Here is a 15,546-nt window from a genome sequence, read left to right as displayed (position 1 = left end):
GCTACTGTATTAGAAATGGCAAACTTACGTATAATCAATCTGCAGCAGTTTTCAAACTCTAGAAGATGCCGTGGCTAAAACATGCATTTATCACACTTAAAAAATTGTTTGGCATCCCTACTGTACATATATATTCTTGTATTGCCATCATGACAATAGAATCCCCGTTTAATATCCTTACTAGAAATAACAATGCTGAGTGTAAAAAGGAGTTTGAAAAAGATGTTTTGTTCTTTGCCATTGTGAAATCTATTAACTATCGTACATATTGTTTGCACAGTTGCAAATACTGTGACTACATACATATTATAGTCATTATTGTAATGGCGAGTAGTCGACTACCTATTTAGTGTAGGAAACGACTATACAGTTATTGCAAGTTCACATTATTGAACTTTGCATGGGGAGAACACTGGTGTAATACATAGTGGTTAGACTTCAAACACAGGATTCTATGGAATAGAATCTCCATCTTAATATTGACCACAAGCATTTGTATATTTATACTATATTGTAAATTTGCTTATTGAATTTTGCATAGCATCACTGTTAACATTGCCACCATAGCAACGAGCATTACTTGAGCGCGCACATGAAGCAGAAGCCAGTGTAGTGGCACTAAAGAAAGAAGTTTCTGAACAAGCTCATCATTATCAAGACATTATTAATGAAAAGGATGATATAATTGTAAAGGTATGTAAATAAAATTATTAAACCAGGCGCGTGCACACAGCCGGCCTTTGGCCGACTGTGGGCGCTCGCCTGGTTTACTGAAATTGTTTTCGTAAAAGTGTGTGTGTGTGTGTGTGCCTACCTACCTACCTACCTACCTACCTACCTACCTACCTACCTACCTACCTACCTACCTACCTACCTACCTACCTACCTACCTACCTACCTACCTACCTACCTACCTACCTACCTACCTACCTACCTACCTACCTACCTACCTACCTACCTACCTACCTACCTACCTACCTACCTACCTACCTACCTACCTACCTACCTACCTACCTACCTACCTACCTACCTACCTACCTACCTACCTACCTACCTACCTACCTACCTACCTACCTACCTACCTACCTACCTACCTACCTACCTACCTACCTACCTACCTACCTACCTACCTACCTACCTACCTACCTACCTACCTACCTACCTACCTACCTACCTACCTACCTACCTACCTACCTACCTACCTACCTACCTACCTACCTACCTACCTACCTACCTACCTACCTACCTACCTACCTACCTACCTACCTACCTACCTACCTACCTACCTACCTACCTACCTACCTACCTACCTACCTACCTACCTACCTACCTACCTACCTACCTACCTACCTACCTACCTACCTACCTACCTACCTACCTACCTACCTACCTACCTACCTACCTACCTACCTACCTACCTACCTACCTACCTACCTACCTACCTACCTACCTACCTACCTACCTACCTACCTACCTACCTACCTACCTACCTACCTACCTACCTACCTACCTACCTACCTACCTACCTACCTACCTACCTACCTACCTACCTACCTACCTACCTACCTACCTACCTACCTACCTACCTACCTACCTACCTACCTACCTACCTACCTACCTACCTACCTACCTACCTACCTACCTACCTACCTACCTACCTACCTACCTACCTACCTACCTACCTACCTACCTACCTACCTACCTACCTACCTACCTACCTACCTACCTACCTACCTACCTACCTACCTACCTACCTACCTACCTACCTACCTACCTACCTACCTACCTACCTACCTACCTACCTACCTACCTACCTACCTACCTACCTACCTACCTACCTACCTACCTACCTACCTACCTACCTACCTACCTACCTTTGTTTGTCCGTATGCACCCACGTGAGCAAAAACGTTAAAAATGACAAAAATTAAGTCTGTATTAAACTTCCACACACATAAACATTGCTCTGAGGTGGTTTCTTCTTGGTGGTCTGAAATACGGGTATGGCAACTCTTCATATACTCCTTGAACAGTCTTCCTTTTCGGTTTTATAGACCTTTAACAATTTTAAAACAGCACTGAAGGCCTCTTAGGCTACCAGAGGTAGCGTATCCTTCGGGTTGAGAGGGGAGCTTACCCGTACTTATGCGAACGAAATTGAAGGGCAGCCCTGAGGCTTTCTCTATACAATTCACATGAGAAAACACGATAGACACTACAAAACAGTTCAGAAGATACGTACTTCTGTGAGTAATTTGCGGTTTAAAGTGGTTTGTTATAGTTACGCTTCCTTAGCAATACATAGCAATGTAATTACCAAATTACAAAAATAATCCATGAACTATGAAATACACTGAATTACAGAATTTACAAATTCTAATTATCTAGCTGAATTAATTACCGTAGATTCCCTAAAATTTTGACATCTCTAAATATTCGGCACTCCCTGTGCTTTAAACGCAATGTGCTCTAAATTTCGGCAAGCGGAAAGCAAGTTTCTATTATAAGCCGCTAATTTTTCAGCACTTGGAGTACTAGTTGACGAAGGTTTCTTTAGTACTGAGGATTCCCAGTGACCTCACATAATATGCTACCTCGATGCTGGATGAAGCACCAAGTGTGAAATTGTTCACGGAACGTGCCCAACGATATCATCGTGTGACATCACGGCTACCACAAAACGATCTTTGTTTCTGTTCACAGAATAACATCTCTCCTGGAGTCCACAAACATGATGCACCCTCAGATATAACGCTCTGTTAAGTCATGGAACACTTTATGCAATAACTGGGAGCTAGCGAGATTTAATTAATTATCACAAGATAGCTAGTTTAGTAGTATTGATTGTGGTTTCTATTATTATTAGTGTCGAGAGACTGTATATACAAAAGTAATGCAGTAATAACATTGATCATCTCTTCTGGATAATGTAGGCAATCACGGTATATAAGTTAGTGCTGAAGCGAAGTGAGTGTTGCGGCCAGTATCGTCAGTTTCGCCACAAGGCATTCCTGTTAGTCCGGCCCTGTAGAAAGAAATCCAGAAAGTAACCAGTAAGCAGATCACAAATAACATAGCCATGAAGCGTGCAGGCTGTATTAGGGATAGATCCCTAAAAATTCGACAATAACACCGGGTTGGTACATTTTTTCCTAATTGTTCGGCCAGACACGAACGGAATTAATTTATTTCTGCCGAATTTTTAGAAAATTTACGGTATACCTATAATATAAACTAAATTATATACATGGCTGATTAATTTAGTTAGAATGGGATATTATTAATTGCATGGGCTCCTGGTTTTTAGAAGTAGCACAACATAAACGTGTTTTTTATGGCAAGTGATTAAAGTTGTGAAATCAAAGGTGGCAGCCAAGAAATGGCTGCAATGATGTCAATGTCAATAATTTTATAATGACAAGATCATTGAAAATGATTGACATTACCATCATTTGGCGGCCACCTTTGTTTTCATAACTGTTTCACCCTGGACTTTTTGGGAGTTGAACCCTTTTTGACAGCTTGGCTATGCATAATTTGACAACTCAGCAGTTTGGGTTTACTTCTTTTTTTCTTCAAATTCTACATATTTTTGTAAATTGTTTGTAGTTATGATGAAATATTATCATGTATCAATATGATACTGTGTAATGCAGCTGATCCTGCAGATCTTTACCAAGTAACTTGTTTGTATCTCATCATGAACTCAATACTGGGTGACTAGTAACATAACTGAATTCTCTATAGGGTGACTTGTTGTGTAGCTGAGCTCTCTATGGAGTGATTGTACCATAGCTGAGCTCCTTACTGAGTGACTTGTGAACTGTCTACTGGGTGACTTATAGTGTAGCTAAACTTTCCACTGAGTGTACTGGATTCTCTACTGGGTGACTTATAATGTAACCAAACGCTCTATACTTGTAAGATAAGTAAACTCTCTGTCAATAACTAAAAGGATGGCATCTATTAGGAAACCTAACTAATTAAAGAAGGTACTGGGAAAAAGCCCTTAGTTAATTTTGACTCTCGCGTATCATCTAACACAACCCTGGTGGGTATTCATTTGTGTAACTTCGTAGTTAGCCTGTACATTAATTATTTATCAAGACATACGGTTATTAGTGTATCATGTGGCCCAAGAAGCCGGCGCGCCACACCGTGAGTATATTAACAGGGAGAAAGAAAATGTGATTTTAACATCTATGTAGTTCTGTGATCCCTTATCTGATTGGAACCACGTTTGCTACAGAAGTGCTGACTAGGTAGGGGAGTCTACATACTAAATTTGAAGAAAGTTGCTCCAGACATTTCCGAGATACGAGCGATCAAAATTTCGTTTTAATATCTTTGTTTTCTCTTCTTCATTTTGCACACTTTGCAAAATCTGCCATAAAACATGAATGCGTGCTCCAATTGGGCTGAAATTTGGCACACTTAAAGGGCTCATTAAGGCAAATCTCAGTACCAAATTTGGTAGGAATCCGATGAAAATTCATGGAGTTATGACCGATTATTCACCTGAAATAAGGTCGAAGGTCTGTCACACCCACAGGGTAAACCCCTTGAAGGAATGAGCTAAACATTGCTATGTAGATGGAGTAACTATTGTAGGAGTGCCTTTTTGTGGTTTGAAGGAATCCAGATAAAGGCCATCGAGAAATGACACAAAACCCAACTTGTGTCACAATTACGAGATCAATTTTTATGAATATAAAGCTATTAGTTTTCACGCCTACCAGGCAAATTGTTAGAGCAATGAACTGAAAATCGGTGTGTAGCTGGAATAATCATCATAGAAAGTCCTTGCAGTAGTACAGAAGAATCGGATTACAAACCACTGAGTTGTGATTCGAAAGCGAACCATGTGTAGCAAATGCGAGATCAAGATACTCTAATAGAACAGTCACCCTAATAGAGCATTCAGCTACGTTTATAACCTACTCCGTTATAGAATTATATTACATTGCAAGTTATTCTGTAGGGAGTTCAGCTACAATCAGTTAATCTTATTGACAATTCAGCTAAAGGAAAATCACCCTGTATAGAGTTCAGCTACAAACAAGTCACTGTGTAGAGAGTTCAGCTACAAAGAACTACCCAGTAGAGAGTTCATCTATATAAGTTAACTACCCTATAGAGATCAGCTACCCTATAGAGATCAGCTACAAACCAGTTAATTTATACAATGTTTACCTACAAGTAAGTCACTCTGTAGAGAGTTCAGCTACAAACAAGTCACTGTGTAGAGAGTTCAGCTACAAAGAACTACCCAGTAGAGAGTTCATCTATATAAGTTAGCTAACCTATTGAGATCAGCTACAAACCAGTTAATTTATACAATGTTTACCTACAAGTAAGTCACTCTGTAGAGAGTTCAGCTACAAACAAGCCACACTGTAGTACAAACAAGTCACTACGTAGAGAGTTCAGCAACCAATCAAAAAACCATCCTGTAAAGAGTTCAGCTATACAAGCAAAAGTTATAATTATCTAAACCAAAACAGCCAAGCTGTAAAAAAAGAGTGCGGCCCCCAAAATAGCCAGGATGAAAAAAGATGTGAAATCCAAGGTGGCGGCCAAGAAATGGCTGTGATGGTAGGTTAATGGCAATAATTTTAATTACGACAATTCAGGTGAATTTGCGTTGCCTCCTCCACTAGGATTCAGCACCAAATTCACCTGAATTGTTGTAATTAAAATTTTTGCCATTAACCTACCATCACAGCCATTTCTTGGCCGCCACCTTGGATTTCACATCTTTTTTCATCCTGGCCATTTTGGGGACCGCACTCTTTTTTTACAGCTTGGCTGTTTTGGTTTAGATATCACTTCTTTTTGTATTGCAAGCCACAAAGCCAGCCATTAACTGGCTTTGGTTCTTCCTTCTAACTTGTTTTTTTCTTTTCTGCAGGAATTGTGGAACAAAGGAAGAAATGTTGTGTACAATTTTTTGTCTGACTAATAAAAATATTTGTATATTCAACAATGAAAGATAATCATACTGTAGGTAATAAGGTGACTTCTTATACATAACTGAACTGTAGCTGAAACTCCCATTGTTTGTAGGTGAACTCTTTTCAGAGTGACTTGTTTATAGCTGAACTCTCTACATGGTGATTTGTTTCCAACACATATTTCTACAGGGTGATTTGTTTGTAGCTGATCCCTATAAGGTAACTTGTATCTAGCTGATATTTCTACAGGGTGACTTGTTTGTAGCTGATCTCTCTACAGGGTGATGTGTTTGTAGCTAAACTCTCTACATGATGGTTTCTTTGGAGCTGAATTCTCTACAAGGTAACTTCCTGTAGCTGATCTCTCTACAATGTAACTTCTTGTAGCCGATCTCTCTACTGGGTGACTTGTGTCTAGTTATACACTCTACGAGGTGATTTGTTTGTAGCTGATATCTCTACAGGGTGATTTTTTGTAGCCAACCTCTCCGCAGGGTGATTTGTTTGTAGCTGAACTCTCTACAGGATGGTTTTTTGTAGCTGAACTCTCTACAGGGTGATTTTTTTCTAGCTCAACTCTCTCTAGGGTGATCACTTCACAGCTGAACCCTCTACGAGGTGACTTCTTCTATTTGATCTCTCTACAGAGTGATTTGTTTGTAGCTGAATTCTCTACAAGGTGACGTTTTCTGGCTGAGCTCTCTCTTGTTTCTAGCTGATACCTCTACAGGGTGACTTTGTTTCTAGTTGATCTCTGGATGACTTGTTTCTAGCTGATCTCTATACATGATGACTTGTTTCTAGTTGAACTATCTAGAGGGTTATCTGTTTGTAATTGAACTCTCTACAAGGTGGTTTCTTTGTAGCTGATCTCTCTACAGGGTGACTTGTTTCTAGCTGATCACTGGATGACTTGTTTCTAGCTGATCACTGGATGACTTGTTTCTAGCTGAACTCTCTATAGGGATTTCTGTTTGCAATTGAACTCTCTACAGGATGGTTTCTTTGTAGCTGATCTCTCTACCGGGTGACTTGTTTCTAGCTGATCTCTCTACAGGATGACTTTTGTCTAGCTGATCTCTCTACACAGTGACTTGTTTCTAGCTGAACTGTCTATAGGATTTTCTGTTTACAGTTGAACTCTCTACAGGATGGTTTCTTTGTAGCTGATCTCTCTACAAGATGACTTGTTTCTAGCTGATCTCTACAGGGTGACTTGTTTCTAGCTGATCTCTGGTTGACTTGTTTCTAGCTGATCTCTCTACACAGTGACTTGTTTCTAGCTGAACTCTCTATAGGGTTATCTGTTTGTAACTGAACTTTCTACAGGATGGTTTCTTTGTAGCTGCTCTCTTTACGGGGTGATTTGTTTCTAGCTGAACTCTCTACGGGTGATTTGTTTGCAGCTGAACTCTCTACATGGTGGTTTCTTTGTAGCTGAACTCTCTACAAGGTGATTTATTCTAGCTGATCTCTCTACAGTGTGATCTGTTCGTAGCTGAACTTTCTACCGGGTGATTTGTTTGCAGCTGAACTCTTTATATGATGGTATCTTTGTAGCTGAGCTCTGTACAAGGTAACTTCTTCTAGCTGATCTCTATATATAGGGTGAATTGTTTGTAGCTGAACTCTCTACAGCAGTGTGCGAAATAACTTTTCAGACATGTCCTGTCGTACTGTCAGGGCATTGCAAAACTTGAGTGGACATTAAGCAATTTGACTGGACATTTTAACTTCTATTGTTTCTCCTTTCCTATGTTTCTACCACTTGTATGTTTGTATCAAACACTGGGGCCACCAATGTACTGTACAGCTGATTACTTGTCAACCACTCACTGATACTGATAGTACAGCATTTTAAAGGTAGCTACTGGCCACATGAAAGGGCTTCTATGCAATAAATTGGGCCTTTGTAGGAAAGGAACCATAAGGACTTCAGTCAGGGCTTGCCTTGGAATGATAAAGCTATGTGGTCAAACTTTGCTTATGCTGGCAGCTGCCATGGCTTAGAATATTATAATGGCTCTATCCCTAATATAAATAGATGCACTGATGTCTTGTTCATTCTAGCTTAAAAACTGGTTGTACAGGTGATCATGGATACCACAAGTAAAAGCTACTAACTGTAATCAGGTTATAAATACATTTTACTACTGCAGTACAGGTGACTGAGACAAGTAGGCTGGCACAACATAGTAAACTGTTAACCTCAGAGTACATCTTGGGCATACCCTTGTGGTCAGTACAAACCAAAAGCAAATAACTTAATTACATGTCAATACCATCATGTCTGGCCTCCCTCCTAGCCCAATGCAACACTATAAACTTTGAAAGGACATTATTTCCGGACAAATTCAATGATGACCTGACACCTAGTGTAATTGACCGGAAATTGTCCGGTGTCCGGACGTTATTTCGCACACTGCTACAGGGTGATCTGTTCATAGCTGTACTCTCTACAGGGTGATATGTTTGCAGCTGAACTCTCTACATGGTGGTTTCTTTGTAACTAAACTCTCTATAAGATGATGTCTTGTAGCTGATCTCTCTACTGGATGACTAATTTTTTCTAGCTTATCTATCTATAGAGTTATAACTTTCTCTATAGAGCTATAACATGTTTGTATAGCTGAACTCTTTACAGAGTGGTTTTTTTGATTGGTTGCTGAACTCTCCATCTACACGGTGACTTGTTTGTACTACAGAGTGACTTGTTTATAGCTGAACTCTCTACAGAGTGACTTACTTGTAGCTGAACATTGCATAAAGTAACTTGTTTGTAGCTGATCTAGATGAACTCTCTACTGGGTAGCTTTTTTGTAGCTGAACCCTTTATACAGTGAATTGTTTGTAGCTGAATTCTCTACAAAGTGACTTGTTGTCTCTACAAGGTGACTTGTTTATAGCTGAATTCTCTTCAGTGGGACTTATAATGTTCTGAATCTCTACAGCAACATATTTGTAGCTGAACTCTCTACAGGGTGACTTGCTTGTATCTGAATCGTCTATACGATTAACCGTTTATAGCTGATCTCCCTACAGAATAACTTGCAATGTCATATAATTCTATAATGGAGTAAGTTATAAACGTAGTTGAATGCTCTATTAGGGTGACTGTTCTATTAGAGTATCTCGATCTCGCATATGCTACACATAGTTGGCTTTGGAATCAGAATTCAGTGGTTTGTAATCCGATTCTTCTGTACTATTGCAAGGACTTTCTATGATAATTATTTCAGCTAAACACCGATTTTTGGCTCACTGCTCTAAGCGGTTTGCCTGGTAGGCGTGAAAACTAATAGTTTTTTTATTCATAAAAATCAATCGCGTAATTGTGACACTGGTTGGGTTTTGTGTCATATCTCGATGACCTTTAACTGGATTTCTTTCAAACCACAAAAAGGCACTCCTACGATAGTTACTCCATCTACATAGCAATTTTCAGCTCATTCCTTCAAGTGGTTTACCCTGTGGGCGTGACAGACCTACGACCTTATTATATGCAAATAATCAGTCATAACTCCGAGAATGTTCATCGAATTCCTACCAAACTCGGTACTGAGATTCGCCTTAATGAGCCCTTTAAGTGTACCAAATTTCAGCCCGATTGGAGCACGCATTCGTGTTTTATGTCGGATTTTGCGAAGTGTGCGAGAAGAAGTAGTAGTAGAAGAAGAAAAAACCCAAACTTTGGCCACTTGTATCTCGGAAATGTCTGGAGCGATTGTCTTCAAATTTGGAATGTGGACTCCCCTACCTAGCCAGCACTTCTGTAGCAACTTTGGTTTCAATCGGATAAGGTGTCACGAAGCTACAAAGGTGTGAAAATTGCGTTTACTTTCTTCCTGTAAATATACTGACGGTGTGGCGCGCTGGCTACTTGGGCCGCACGACACACTACCGTGTGTCTTGATCTCTATAAAGAGATCAGCTAGAAACAAGAGAGAGCTCAGCTACAAACTTGACAGATCACACCGTAGAGAGTTCAGCTAGAAATAAATCACCCTGTAGAGAGATCAGCTAGAAACAAGCCATCCAGTAGAGAAATCAGCACCTTTTAGAGAGTTGCAGGTACAAACAAATCACCCTGCAGATAGTTCAGCTACAAACAAATCACCCTGCAGATAGTTCAGCTACAAACAAATCACCCTGTAGAGGGATCAGCTAGAAGAAGTCTCCTTGTAGAAAGTTCAGTTACAAAGAAACCACCATGTACAGAGTTCATCTGCAAACAAATCACCCTTTAGAGAGTTCAGCTACGAACAGATCACCCTGTAGAGAGTTCAGCTAGAAACAATTCACGCTGTAGAGAGATCAGCTAGAAACAAGTCATCTTGTAGAGAGATCAGCTAGAAACCAGTGACCTGTAGAGAGTTCAGCTACCAAAAGAAATCACCCTTTTGAGAGATAAGCCAGACAAAGTAACCCTGTAGAGAGATCAGATAGAAACAGTTCACCCTGTGGAGAGTTCAGCTACAAAGAAACCACCCTGTAGAGATTTCAGTTACTGTGTAAACAAGTTAGATCGGCTAGAAACAAGTCACCCTGTAGAGAGATTAGCTAGAAACAAATCACCTTGTAGAGAGTTCAGCTACAAACAAAATCACCCTTTAGAGAGTTCAACTACAAACAGATAATGCTGCAGAGATTTCATCTAGAAACAAGTCATCCTGTAGAGAGAATCCTGTAGAGAGTTCATCTACAAGCAAATCACCCTGTAGAGAGCTCAGTTACATTTCAAGTCACCCAGTAGAGAGATCAGCTACAAGCAAGTTATCCATAGGGAATAATTGATATGTAATAAATATATGTATTATATATATACGTAATTTGTACATTTACTGATAAAATCAGAATTAGTTAAAGTATTTAAAATCTGCTTCATCTTTTTCTTCTTCCTTTGGTAAAGAAAAAAAGATAGGTTAAAAAAGCCCCAAAGCCTGCCATAGGCTGGCTTTGGGGTATACAAATACTGAAATCTAATCCAAAGCAGTCAAGCTGTAAAAAAAGAGTGCAGCCCTCAAAAAGGCTGTGGTGAAAAAAGATGTGAAATCCAAGGTGGTGGTCAAGAAATGGCTGTGATGGTAGGTTAATGGCAAAAAATTTAATAATGACAATTCAGGTGAATTTGGTGCCGCTCGGTCTTGGCACAAAATTCACCTGAATTGTCGTTATTAAATTTTTTACCATTAACCTACCATCACAGCCATTTCTTGGCCTCCACCTTGGATTTCACATCTTTTTTCACCATAGCCTTTTTGAGGGCTGCACTCTTTTTTTACAGCTTGGCTGTTTTGAATTAGATATTATTATCATGAACCACAGTAGTGGTTCAGTCAAACACAAACACAGTAGTCTTCTATTTCAATTTGTTATGTTTTTTGCAGCTACAGTTTGAGCTCAGTAAAGTGAAATCTGATAAAGCTAGCTTTAAGGTAAATAATGAATATGTATGTTTTATATACGTAGCAATTTATAAGTGTTGTGTTTCCTGGTTGTAGTAAGTACATATATTCTGTTTTTGTGTAATATGCTTTGCATTAGTGCTAGGCCATAGCCACTTTGTCACAAAGACAAGCCAAAAGTTCACTGTAACAGCTGTGATTATTATTGTCAGGACCAAAGAATTGTACAGAGACACAACTTTTATAGGGTACATCACGTGAGCTTAATTATATTACATCATTACATTTATAATTAGCTGATACAATAAAATAATCAAATAGTTAAGTCCAGCTTAGTACAGAATCTTGATGACACTCCCGGGGGGCACAAAATAGTACGGTGCAACAATCATCCTCAAATGAATCATAAATGGCCTTGCGAGCTTCTATTGACACCTTTCTTGGTTCACAGCTTCTATCTTTAATATTATCATCTTCATATTCAATCTGTTCTTTTGCAAGAGTTCCTGACGAGTCCCTTTTTGTACAACATTGCAACACAGGCTTATCAGATACTGGTGTTTCCAAGGGAAATAGATGATTAATAGCTTGAGAAATTATTGACTGTCCAGGTAGGAGTATTTCAGCAGATCTAACTCTAGAATCACTGCTAGGTATTAAACGCCCAAGTTTCCAAGTACTCCTATGTAAATTATTGTCTTTCACAATAACAATACTTCCTTCCTTAGGCTCCATAAGACACTGTGACTTAGGATGTTTGTGTTCAAGAGGAAGTTTTTCTCTAAGACTTACTAAGTATTCCTCTTTCCACACCTTCCAAAATAAATCAACTTGTTTTTGTCCTTTTTTCCAAATTTCTATTAACTTTGTAGCAGAGTCTTTGCTAGGTTGAAAATCCTCATCACAATGATAGTCAGCATCACTGGAATTGAAGAGTCCAAGCTTTCTATTGGTTGCTAAGAAATGTCCAGGGGTCAATGTAAAGCCAGAGTCTAGATCTTCGTAGACATATGTAAGAGGTCTAGAGTTGAGAACCGCTTCTATCTCTGTCAAGAGTTACTAATTGCTCCAAAGAAAAGTGCTTTCTGCCTATTGATTTTCTCATACATCTCTTCACTAGACCAACCAATCTTTCATAGAAACCACCCTGCCAAGGGTTTGCGCAAAGGCAATCGTGTACTTCCATTTAATACCTTCTGCTGAAATATAGCTTATCACTTCTTTGTCCTTGAAAACTTTCCTCCATTCTCTGTCCACAACTGTACGTACAAGCTTAAATTGAGGAGCATTATCTGAAATGATAACATCTGGTTTGCCTCTACGAGAGACTAATCTTCTTAAGCAATTGTGGAACTGGCTGGCTGACAAATCTAATGTCCATTCCTAGTGTATTGCTCTTATCGAGAGACATGTGAAAAGGCAGATCCAAGTCTTCTTCAAATCAGATTCATACTTCACATTAATAGGTCCCAAATAATCTAAACCCACAAATTGGAAATGATCAGATCTGGAAACTCGTTCCCTAGGCCAAGGCGGCATAGATGGGAGTCGAAATGATGGCCCTTCTAGTCTTCGACACAATAAACATTGAAACAATACTCTTCTGACTTCCGCCCTTCCTTGTGGAACCCAGTACTCTTCTCTTATCTGGGCCAGTGTATGGGCAACACCAGCATGGATTAGTCTACAATGCACTTCAGTGATCAATAAGCTAGTAAGGTGCTCTCTTCTAGGAAGTAACTTAGGATGTTTCACACTCTCAGTTAGAGTGGTATTCAAGAATCTTCCGTAACATCTCAGTATATCTAAGTCATCAATCTTCAGTCCAAGTTGCTGTTTCAAACAATGAGACTTATTCTCTTCAATAGCAGATAACACATCACAAAACCTATTCTGTTGAATACAATAGATCCACAATAACATAGCCAACTTGATATCATTTGCACATATGAACTGTCCATCAGACAGTGAATTAAATATCTCAGTCAACAAAACATGTGTCTTTCCAATAATCTCTTTCCTTGATTCTGATAGTACATCCCATAGTCGCTTCTTCACAAACTTTAAACAGTAACAAGTCACTCTGAGAAGTTTTCGTAAAGTGGAATATTTTGTTTCATCAAGTCCACATACAGATAATTTCTCATCCTGTTTACCATGAGTCAAGACATTAGAACACTCATATAACACTCTTCCAGTCTTAGTTTCTGCTTCCACATCCTGCAGTACTGGTTGTGGAGGTTGCCACATAGGCCAAGAATCATGTGAAGACATTAGCCACTCTGGCCCATTTCACCAAAGTCTCGACTGTTCAATCTCAGGTACTGTTAATCCCCGAGTTGGAAACTCAGCTGGATTTTCACCTGATGGTACATATATAATAAAATAAATCACCTTGCCTTTGAGTTTCCTTCACACGGTTATCCACGAACAATGATAGTGGTTTGTTAGTTCGAAGCCAGTACAAAACACAGGTAGAGTCTGTCCAGGTTGTTTGTTTTAAAGAGGGGATCTTCAGTTCCCTAGTGACAAAATTAGAAGCACGGACTCCAATAGTCACTGCCAATAACTCTAAACATGGAAGAGTAATTTCCTTCTTAGGCCTTTTGCTGTTTTCTGTATCAATTGATACCAATCTCAGTTTTGAAAACACTACATTAACTTTAAAATAATCCTGATACTCAGCACGAAGATATATCACTGTGGCATATGCCCTTTTAGAGGCATCAAAAAATACGACAAGTTCATAGTTACAAGTATCACTCACATGACCAATAAAACGAGGTATCTTCAGTTGTGAGATTAGCTTCAACTTCTTCAAGACACTGTTCCATCTTTTGTGTAACATCTTAGGTAATGGCTCATCCCATGTTAGTCCCTCTTTCCACAATTCTTGGATAAATACCTTGCCATAGAACAGCACAGGAGTAACCAAACCTAAAGGATCAAAAATTTGACCAATAACGTTCAACACTTCCCTTTTAGTAGGTGTTACATCTTCATCAGAAAGAATGATACCTTGAATTTGTAAAAGGTCATCTGTACAATTCCACACTATCCCAAAGGCCTTCACAACACATCCTTCTGATCTCTCAACAGTTGGTAACAAATTCAAAAACTCAGTAGAATTAGACATCCACTCTCTTAAATTCATACATGCCTTTTGAAAAATTTCTTTAGACTCCATATAAATTTTGTAGGCTTGTTCAACTGACGTAGCTCCCAGCATCACATTGTCAACATATATATTGTCACCAATAGATTGAGCAACTGGAGTTCTAAACTGTTTCAAATGAAACTTAACTGTTCCGGCTAACAAAAATGGGCTACAGATGATCCCAAACGGAACACGGCAAAATCTGTACACATCATATTCTGACACTCTCACATCATCAACATCTTTAAACCATAAGAACCTTGTCACATCTCTGCATATGTGGCATGATATGCTCAGCTATGATTTAACTAACCTCTGGTGCAACAGTTGCATATTTGCATAAAATCTATTACATTTGATTGTATATAAGAAAACACCAAGTGGTTATATAGTGTCATCTGTATGCTACACTAAGACTGCTATGGGAGTTCAGTTGTGTCAATGTACCATTTGTAAAAAAGTATTATTGCAGAAAAGAATTTGTGTACCTTGTTGTGGTGTTAGCTATAGTGTTGCAGTGTTGTGGTGTTGCATTGTTGCAGTGTTGCGGTGTTGCATTGTTGTGGTGTTGCATTGTTGCAGTGCTGCGGTGTTGCATTGTTGCAGTGTTTCGGTGTTGCAGTGTTGCGGTGTTGCATTGTTGCAATGTTGCATTGTTGCATTGTTGCAGTGTTGCATTGTTGCAGTGCTGCAGTGTTGCGGTGCTGCAGTGTTGCATTGTTGCAGTGCTGCGGTGTTGCAGTGTTGTGGTGCTGCGGTGCTGCAGTGTTGTGGTGTTGTAGTGCTGCAGTGTTGCAGTGTTGTGGTGAACTTGAAAGATATATAGAGAGAGAGCCTCCCAAGAAGCACTTGTAAGTGTGACTGATATGTAGATCAAGAAAGACAGATTTTGTTTATACCATACAGTGTACATTACTATACTACTAGTTTGTACCCATTGTCTGCTGTACTAACAGCTTCATTCAGACTATAATACAAATGTTTACAAAATATAGCCACTACAGTCAGAAGTCATTGGAGCTACATGGTG

General features: G+C 39.3%; 1 protein-coding gene across 1 annotated transcript in view; it reads left to right on the top strand.

Moving 5' to 3' along the window:
* The first annotated feature begins 571 nt into the window (after nucleotides 1–571).
* LOC136254743 (uncharacterized) overlaps nucleotides 572–15,546 on the top strand; it is a 31,462-nt gene continuing 16,487 nt past the window's right edge. The window contains exons 1-2 of the mRNA XM_066047487.1: nucleotides 572–693; nucleotides 11,342–11,389. The gene's annotated coding sequence lies outside the window, so the exon portion shown is untranslated. The remainder of the gene's footprint in view (nucleotides 694–11,341; nucleotides 11,390–15,546) is intronic.

Source organism: Dysidea avara, chromosome 4 (assembly GCF_963678975.1).
Source record: "Dysidea avara chromosome 4, odDysAvar1.4, whole genome shotgun sequence".
Taxonomy (NCBI): domain Eukaryota; kingdom Metazoa; phylum Porifera; class Demospongiae; order Dictyoceratida; family Dysideidae; genus Dysidea; species Dysidea avara.
Note: the sequence above shows the minus strand (reverse complement) of the source record. Positions and strands in the feature narration are given on the sequence as shown.